The following is an 8,060-nucleotide window of genomic DNA, read 5'->3' on the forward strand; positions in this document are numbered from 1 at the left end:
TTTCTTCTACAGAGGTAAACAGAAATTCAAGATCAAGAGATCACTCATTATCTAACATTCACTTTTTTGCTTGCATCTGAAAGCTATAATGAAGTTTGACCTCACATAAAGGGTTACTCTACCTTGAGAAAATAAGCTACATTCCATAATTCTTTTAACTACACACTTCTCTCAGATACATTAACAACATTTTCTGGAAGAAAATTTGGCTTGATTTATATCAATGGCAAAATTCCCATTAAATTCAAAGGCCAAAAATTTAGTTCTGCATCTGTAATGAAGCAGATATTCACACTAAATATTATCTGCATATACAACAACAAGAAGGACTTGATTTGGCAGAGTATAGCCATGCCAATTCACATTGACTTCCCTAATATTTTGGCTTGAACAATGACTGTAGGGTAAAAGCCAAAGAAGGAAGACTGACTCCATTTATGTCTGCAACAAAACTCCTACCGACCTGATTAGGCTTGGAACTTTGTAACACCTCAGGCAAAATCAATGCAAAATGGTGGCCAAAGCAATGACGTGGGAATTTCTGGGTCTCGAGTTGACGATCACAGCGTTACGACAGCTCTGTAATGAAACCCAACAGTGACAGTGACCAAAAGCAGCTGAGAGGCACTGAGCCAGGGAAGTGTCACATGAAAACAATCTCCTAACGTTAAAACAAAACAAACTTTTATTTTGGAGCACATTGATCCTTGCCAGTTCCCAGTGACAGTAACTGTGTGACCAGAGGAAAACAGCCATGTCAACTTCAGCTCAGTTCAAACAGTAATGAAAAAAAAAACCAAAACGTTCAACCACAGCATGCAAAGTCAATCTTTCATAAAGGCAAAGTTCTCAGCCTTTTGACTCAGTTTTTATTTGCAGTACTGCAGCATTGTGTTTTGCAGGAGCGCAGTATTCGCTTATCGGAAGACATCTGTAATGTGCAACAAATGCACATCTCATGCTTCATTAAATAAGTTATTAAGTTACAAGTTCCTTAGAAGTTAGTAAGGATAAACAAGTACTAATAAATGAAATCTTTTGGAACGTGAAACAAATCAGTAAAATTTGTACTTACAATGAAGTAGCCACAAAATACTTTTTCTTTTTATATTAAGAAATAAACTAGACTAACTTTATGTATGCATTTTCCATTCTGCATGATCTAAAGCATTAGAAATCCATACCCACAGAGAAAGGAATAAACCTCAGTATAGAGAAAGGCAGACACCTGTGACATAACAGTTCGGGGGGTGTACATATTTTAGTGGGCAAATATAAAAAATAGCCACATCACTCAAATCCTAAAGAGGCAGTTGGAATATCTTAGAATAAAGAAAATTAATTCTAGAGTAAAGAGACTTCTCATTCTATCATCCATCAGAGCAGCAATGACCACTCGGAAAGTTTCACGCCTGCTGCCAAAAGTTGTAAAGAAAACTGAAGCCATGAATTCACAAAACAACTGCTCAGCCACACTCTGCTGACACAGCAGGTCTGCTCGTCTCTGCAGTAACCTCTTCTACAGTTGGAAACATCTTCTGAATTTGAGGTAGGTAATCTGAATAGCCCATATAACTCCTTCTCAAATTCTTTGGGTTAAATCATGGCCCCTTTTCATCAAGTGCAAAAGCCTGCTGACTGCTGGGTGACTAAAGGTTTGCCTTCCACTTGATCCCTTGTCAGCTGCCCATAAATCTATCACCACCACTATTTACCACTATCTGTAAAGGCTTCACCTTGCTCATTTTCCATTACATTGCATAGCTTCCTCTTTCATTGCTGAACATCCCTTCTGTATGCTCCACTTTACCTCCCCAAAACCCAGAAATTCATATTCCAGGCCATGAAAATATTTCAGCCTTCTCATTCAAATTAAAATAGAACACCACCACTGATATTTTTACAAACATAGTTCCCAACTTGTTCCAAGAGACTTTCCAGAGAATATTTTTCATCAGCTTATAAAGCAAAAGCACTCTCTGACAAACAGCCTGATGTTTCTCTATCCCCCGCACTGCTACAGCACTAGTTTTTGTTGCTGCCCCATCAGACATTTTGGCCCCTACCCAAACTTCTTGTCTGTAGTTCCCGTCATCTGGAACAAACTGTACTAATACTGTCTAGCTGACTCTTCATCTCATTTCAAATCCGAGTTCAAAATATCCTTTATTCTCTTCCCTATTAATTATCTCTATTTCTTCCTCCTCCTCCTGCTGTTCCAGCTCTGGAAAGCGTTAAGTCTACAGTATGTGTGAATGTTATTCTAATGAATTGAAAAGAGAATGCTGGTCTTGCTTTTTCTAAACAACATAAAGAGAATAGAAAACAGATGAGACATCCCATTACATTAAAAAAACACTAATAAATTAGAATAAAATTCCATTTAGGCCTCCTATCATCTGTCTTCTTAAGATGTCTTGGTGTTTAAATAACACTTAAAGCCATTCTCTAAAACAGCTCAGGAAAAAAAGTCCTTGCAAAAGATACATATAGCTACTAGTTTGCTTTTCATATCATCATTCAAATGAAGAGTAAACAAACAGATCTGATGCCTGGCTGACAGTTTTGTGGATAATGTCCTAATGCAGCTATACTACAGATAATGAGATAGCCAATGGTTTTATTAAGCAAATGGTGGTGATAAATATGGTAATATACAAGAAAAATTTGTTTTAAGCTGTCTTTTTTTTTTTTTTTTCTAATTATGAAAGTTAAGGGCATTCAGCCCGTGCCTCACACCAAGCCGGTCCATCCTACAGTCCTTTCCTGGAGATGATCTGGGGACAGAGGGTTCTGGCAGTAACCTCCCCCAGCCTCCTTCCTCACCACCATCTCCTCGTCCCGGTTCCCATCACCAAAATGAACGTGCTTATCAGACTCAGCAAAATCCCAGCAGTTCTAGGTTTGCTCGGCACGTGTGATAATTGCAGTACTAGTGGGAACCTAACGCCTGTTACTCTACATGGATGAAATGTCAGGTCTTTCCAGAGGTACTGTTTTGGTTTAAATGGTACATAAATTAATCTTATGTATCCTTATCTACAAAAGGATACCGGATCTCACTAGTGAAAATCATTAAAATTGCTCATGCTACTGATTTGGGATGGGCAGTATACTGAACAATTAATAAAATACCAAATTGTATATTTAATTTACTCTTTCTCCTTTTAAAAATAAAATTTACTTAAACTTCAGTTTATGACAAACTATATTAAGTCTTGAACTCACTGTAACCCACTGGTAGAAATAATACTCAAGCAGTTTACATTTATTTCCAGTACTGAACTGAGCAAAGTCACTGCATTGTACCCAGAGCCTGCTGGAATGATAAAACAGCTTCTGACCATTAAAGACTCCACATGAAAAGACAATATTTTCTTGATTTGAATCTTGTAGGATTATACGAATCTCAAACCATCCTCTCAAGTCACTAGCTATTAGGCTACACTTCCTTTTCTTAATAAATCTGATCGGAATTTTAAAATATTATATTTTTGTTATTATTTTCAATATTATTGAATATGTAAAAAAATTACATTGTGATTTTAAGTTAATTCCAATTTCAATCCACAATTAGAAAACCACAAAAACCCCCAAGAAGTGTCTTACATACTTTTACTTCACTTTCACATAAACGTGAAAATGAAGAATCTCAACAACAAGCAAGTATATTGCTTACACGTGCACAATTTCAGCTCAAAACCCATAACATTCTCATTCAATACTGGGCAACCAGTGAGTTAAAACTAGATATTTTTTTTTTCTTATTATTTGCTGACTTGAAACACTTTGTTCTAAACCCATCTATCACTGGCTGACAGTACTTTTAAGAGCAGTAATGCAAAACTAATAATATTTTGCCGGCCAACAAAAACTTAAGTGGAAATTAAAACACAATAGAAGTATGACTCATCTGTGCTGCTACAGTCTCTTTCATATGATGGAAATTTTCTATTTTAGTTTTACAGTTTGCTCAATAAACAGTAATATAGTTACAGTATAACCAAGGTTAAATGTTGCTATCAGTAGGCCAACAGAGAAGCTAACAGAGTCTTCAAATCAGAGGGGTTTTTTTCCACATTTGTTTGCTGTCAACAGACAGCAGGCACCAAGATTTCATATTCATAGCAGTATAAAAAGCAACCAGAAAAGAAAAAAAATCATGCAGAGACTATTAAAGTGTCATTTTTAGTAATAGGACTCCATAAATCATGGTGATGTTCTCACCTCCAGGTTCTACTCGTGCTTGGCACTGCCTCCCCCTGCCATCAGCTCCAGCTGGTTTATGCACACAGGTTACTGGTTCAGCTTTTATTATACACAAGACGACCCCCGTACCCATCCCCTGTCCTACTTTTATCTCAGAAAAGCTCTTCAATGAGCCATTAACATGGGCCAACATCTAGCTATCGCCCAGCCCTCCTAATTGCAACACCTGCCTGGGTTGCAGGGGAATGCCGGCACCGCGGTATTGTGGATGGTGAGCGCAGGTCCAGGGGACAGCCTGGGCTTCTCCTTCTCCTCAACACCTTCGTGGCCTTGGAGTCCGACAACTGAGGACACCCAGGGAATAAACTTAAGCTATCTGGGTAGGTGAAACAGAAAGATGTCTACTTTTGGAGGCCATCGGTCTTCTGAACTGTGTTGGCTCTGCATAACCCTCGCTTGGTCCCGTTAGGAAAAGTAATGAGTTCAAACAGATGACAGCTCCTGCTGTAAAGTGCAGGGGAGCAATCGGGAGTTGCACCAGGCACACAAATACAAATATGTTACTAGCATACATCTTTTTTTATGTTAAAAGGGAAGATTAGAAAAGCCTTCAGGACAAATGTAATTCAAGGTTAAGAACAGCCACTCCACTTTCAGCTGCAAAGATGCAGTTCCATGTCCTGGTGGACATATGCAAATGCTAGAGGGATTTGGCATCAAAAGATTGTGTGCTGGAAAATAGGATGGACAGAAGAACTGTTCTTGACAGCATCTGCTGGTTCTCATCTAACAAGAACAAACTATAATTTTGCTTTTTAAAATGTGATATATTTCACATTCATATTTCATATGCTTCATTTGCTTCATTCTAAAGTAAATTTAATCTGAAACCCTCTATTTAAACAACATTCTTGGGGAAAAAAGAAGTGACACCCTTAAATTCCCATTGCTATTGCAAACTATCGCTGCCAAAATGGGGGAAGAAAAATGGAACAGAGAAGAAAGAATTTTGTAATGCCATTGATACTACAAATCCAAATTCTGTATAAATTACACACAGAAAATCCTCCTCCTCTGAAAGATTTAATAGCAAAGCTGCAAAGAGTACCTATATATTAACAAGGCTTTATTAAAGATACAGAATATGTTACGTGGTATTTACTGCTTTCCTACAGCACGTTACCATAAGCGCTTGCACAACAACGTACAATTTAAATCAATAGCAAAGTTCTCATTGATATCTTTGAAAGCAGCTTATACCCTAATTTACTAAAAGCACTCATCTGCAGCTAGTGTTTCTGTTATTTATTAGAATTACTTAAATCCTTCTGTATTATGTTAAAAAGTATATCTTGTAAATCCTTAAGGGCCTAGCTATAATGACAGCAATCAGAAGAGATGATCAAGAAGCCTTATCAGAAAGGGGTGCGACACTCCAGAGGGAAGAAGAGATCTCGCTAAATAGCAAAAGCAAAGCCAATAATGACTGCAGCGGCACTACAGGAGACAGAATGGTCAGAATCCAGTGGAGTGACACGGACCAGGACAGAATAGACAGACATCATGAGGCCAAAATCAAGGACTACAGGAGGCAAGACCAGAAACCAGTACTCCGGAAGAAAATGGCAGAGCTCTAGCAAGGAGGCATATTGAGTAGCAAATTGCTACGGCCTGGATGTCTTAATTTGCAAAGGCAATGCTCAATCACGCTCCTAACCCAGTGTTTGGCTTTGTTCATTAGACTCCTCGATTGCCAGAGAAGCTGGCTGCGGAGAGCTGTTGGGCTGGTGCTCCAGGAAGAGGCTCAAAGTACTCAATCAGATACCTGGCTGAAGATCAGGGTAAAGCTTTTACATGGCCTATTTTAGCAAAGATAAATAATGTAAACCTGTTAACAACCTGTTCTGTTAAAACATTCATTGTCACAAAAGGAGTATTAGTTTCATAATATTTGGTTTTCAAACAGTAAACATTCTTCTTGATTTGGTAACATTTAAACTTGCGCTCTTCCATTACAGGTACCAAAAAGGAAAAACAAAAAAATTGCTGTGGTATGACCATTCAAATTTGTTCAATGAACCAGAAAATATTGCTGTCCAATCCTTAACGTTTTGAAGACAAGCCTACACTGGAATTGAGGAAAGCAGAGAGCACATACTGCTGCTGCAGCTAAGCAGGTGAAAAACAAGTAAAATGCAGGGTAATAGCAATATACTGTTTGCTTCATGTCATTTTAAGCTGAATTTCACAAAAAAAACCCTCTAAGATTGTAGTTTCAGTCCTCTCATGACATTTATGCATTATTTAGTGACTTCAACCACATTTGAGAGAGGCAGAGATCTCAATGGTTGTGAGTTTGTAACCATAAATAAGGAAGGATGTAACACAAAATCAGATAAACCATTAGGTACTAAGCAATCCACCAAGGTCACAGGAGAAGTGGTTTCCAAGTTCACCTGAACATGAGCATGAAAACTGGTCTCCTGTCATCTTCCCAGATATCATGGTATGTCATCCTGTCATCTTCACAGGTATCAGGTACATCCTCACTGGTGGTTAGTCCAAAGCATGTTTTGCAGTACTGCAATGCCAGAGGGTGGGCAGATAAGTTACCTGGTCCTTTTGCCTTTCAGAGATGCTCCTCCAGAAGATCACGTTGGGTTTTGGTCCTCAAACTGGGCAGTCTGTCAGCCTTTGCTGCCAGCCACTCTAAGTGCCAATAATCAGCGTGTTTTGTGAGCAGCATATAATTGGCCTTATCTCACTTGGATTGAGATATTCAGACTGCTGAACAAAAGATTTTCCCCTACTTCTCTTTGTTGGTTTTCTATGCTGCTGTCCTCAGAAAATGCATTAATAGCATTGTAGCCAATATGGTCCAAAGCTATGAAACAAGAAAAATTTGTAAGAAGAGGCAATAACTTTTATTATATTACTTAGTGCAGAAAAAGCTTGATATAGAAAAAGCATACAAGCTTTGTGCTCAGTCTGTTCAAGACATTATCAGTATCATTGTTCAACAGGACACTTGCCTCTGGAACTAAAATAAAAAATGTTATTTAATATTTTTGTTACAGTACAGATCAGTCAAGATTAGGAGACTCTATTTTGTTACTTTTGAGGCCTAAGAGTTGGAGTTAGTTTACGTCAGTAATTTGTTCTTCCCCCATCTTTCAAGGCCACTTCTGGTGCCCTTGAAGAATTAGAATTGGCATCTCTCTGCTTTCTTTAATGTATTAAGTACATCTTAGATTTTTAATTGTGGCAAAAAGCTGTTAAAGCCTCGCAAGACTTCGAAGTTAATACACAGAGTACATAAAAAGACTCTTTGCTACTCCAACTTTCTAAACCACTACAAATAACATAAAATAAAAACACTGCCTGTTCCTGACAGACGCTTTCACGCAGCAGTTACCTCCCGTTAACTGCACGCTCGCAGCCCCTGCGCTGTTTTTGCTGCACCCATTTTTGGTGAACCCCATTGTGCCGGGATTAGCCGGCCACATGACAATCTCTGCAATCACAATAATCGCCCCGTAGCCTCCTATTCACGGCAGCCGGGGCACAGGCGAGAGCGATAAAGGTCAGGCTCAGCGTGCTTTTTCCCAGTTATTCTCCAGCCCGGCCAAGCAGTAGCAGACAAGAGCAAACACACTGGCTGGTACTCACGGTCCGGCTTTAACGTGCTACTAAAGGGCAAAAGCTACTCGGCTTCTGTTTAACGTCTTTTGGTTTAATCACTGGTATTTTGAAGAGTTTGGAGGATTTTTTTAAATATGTTTTGTCGAGGTTGTTGAACCACTTGAAGTGTGACAAACAGACCACAAAGGCGGCAGCTGGATCCCAAGACT

This window comes from Aquila chrysaetos, chromosome 11 (genome assembly GCF_900496995.4).
Source record: "Aquila chrysaetos chrysaetos chromosome 11, bAquChr1.4, whole genome shotgun sequence".
NCBI lineage: Eukaryota > Metazoa > Chordata > Aves > Accipitriformes > Accipitridae > Aquila > Aquila chrysaetos.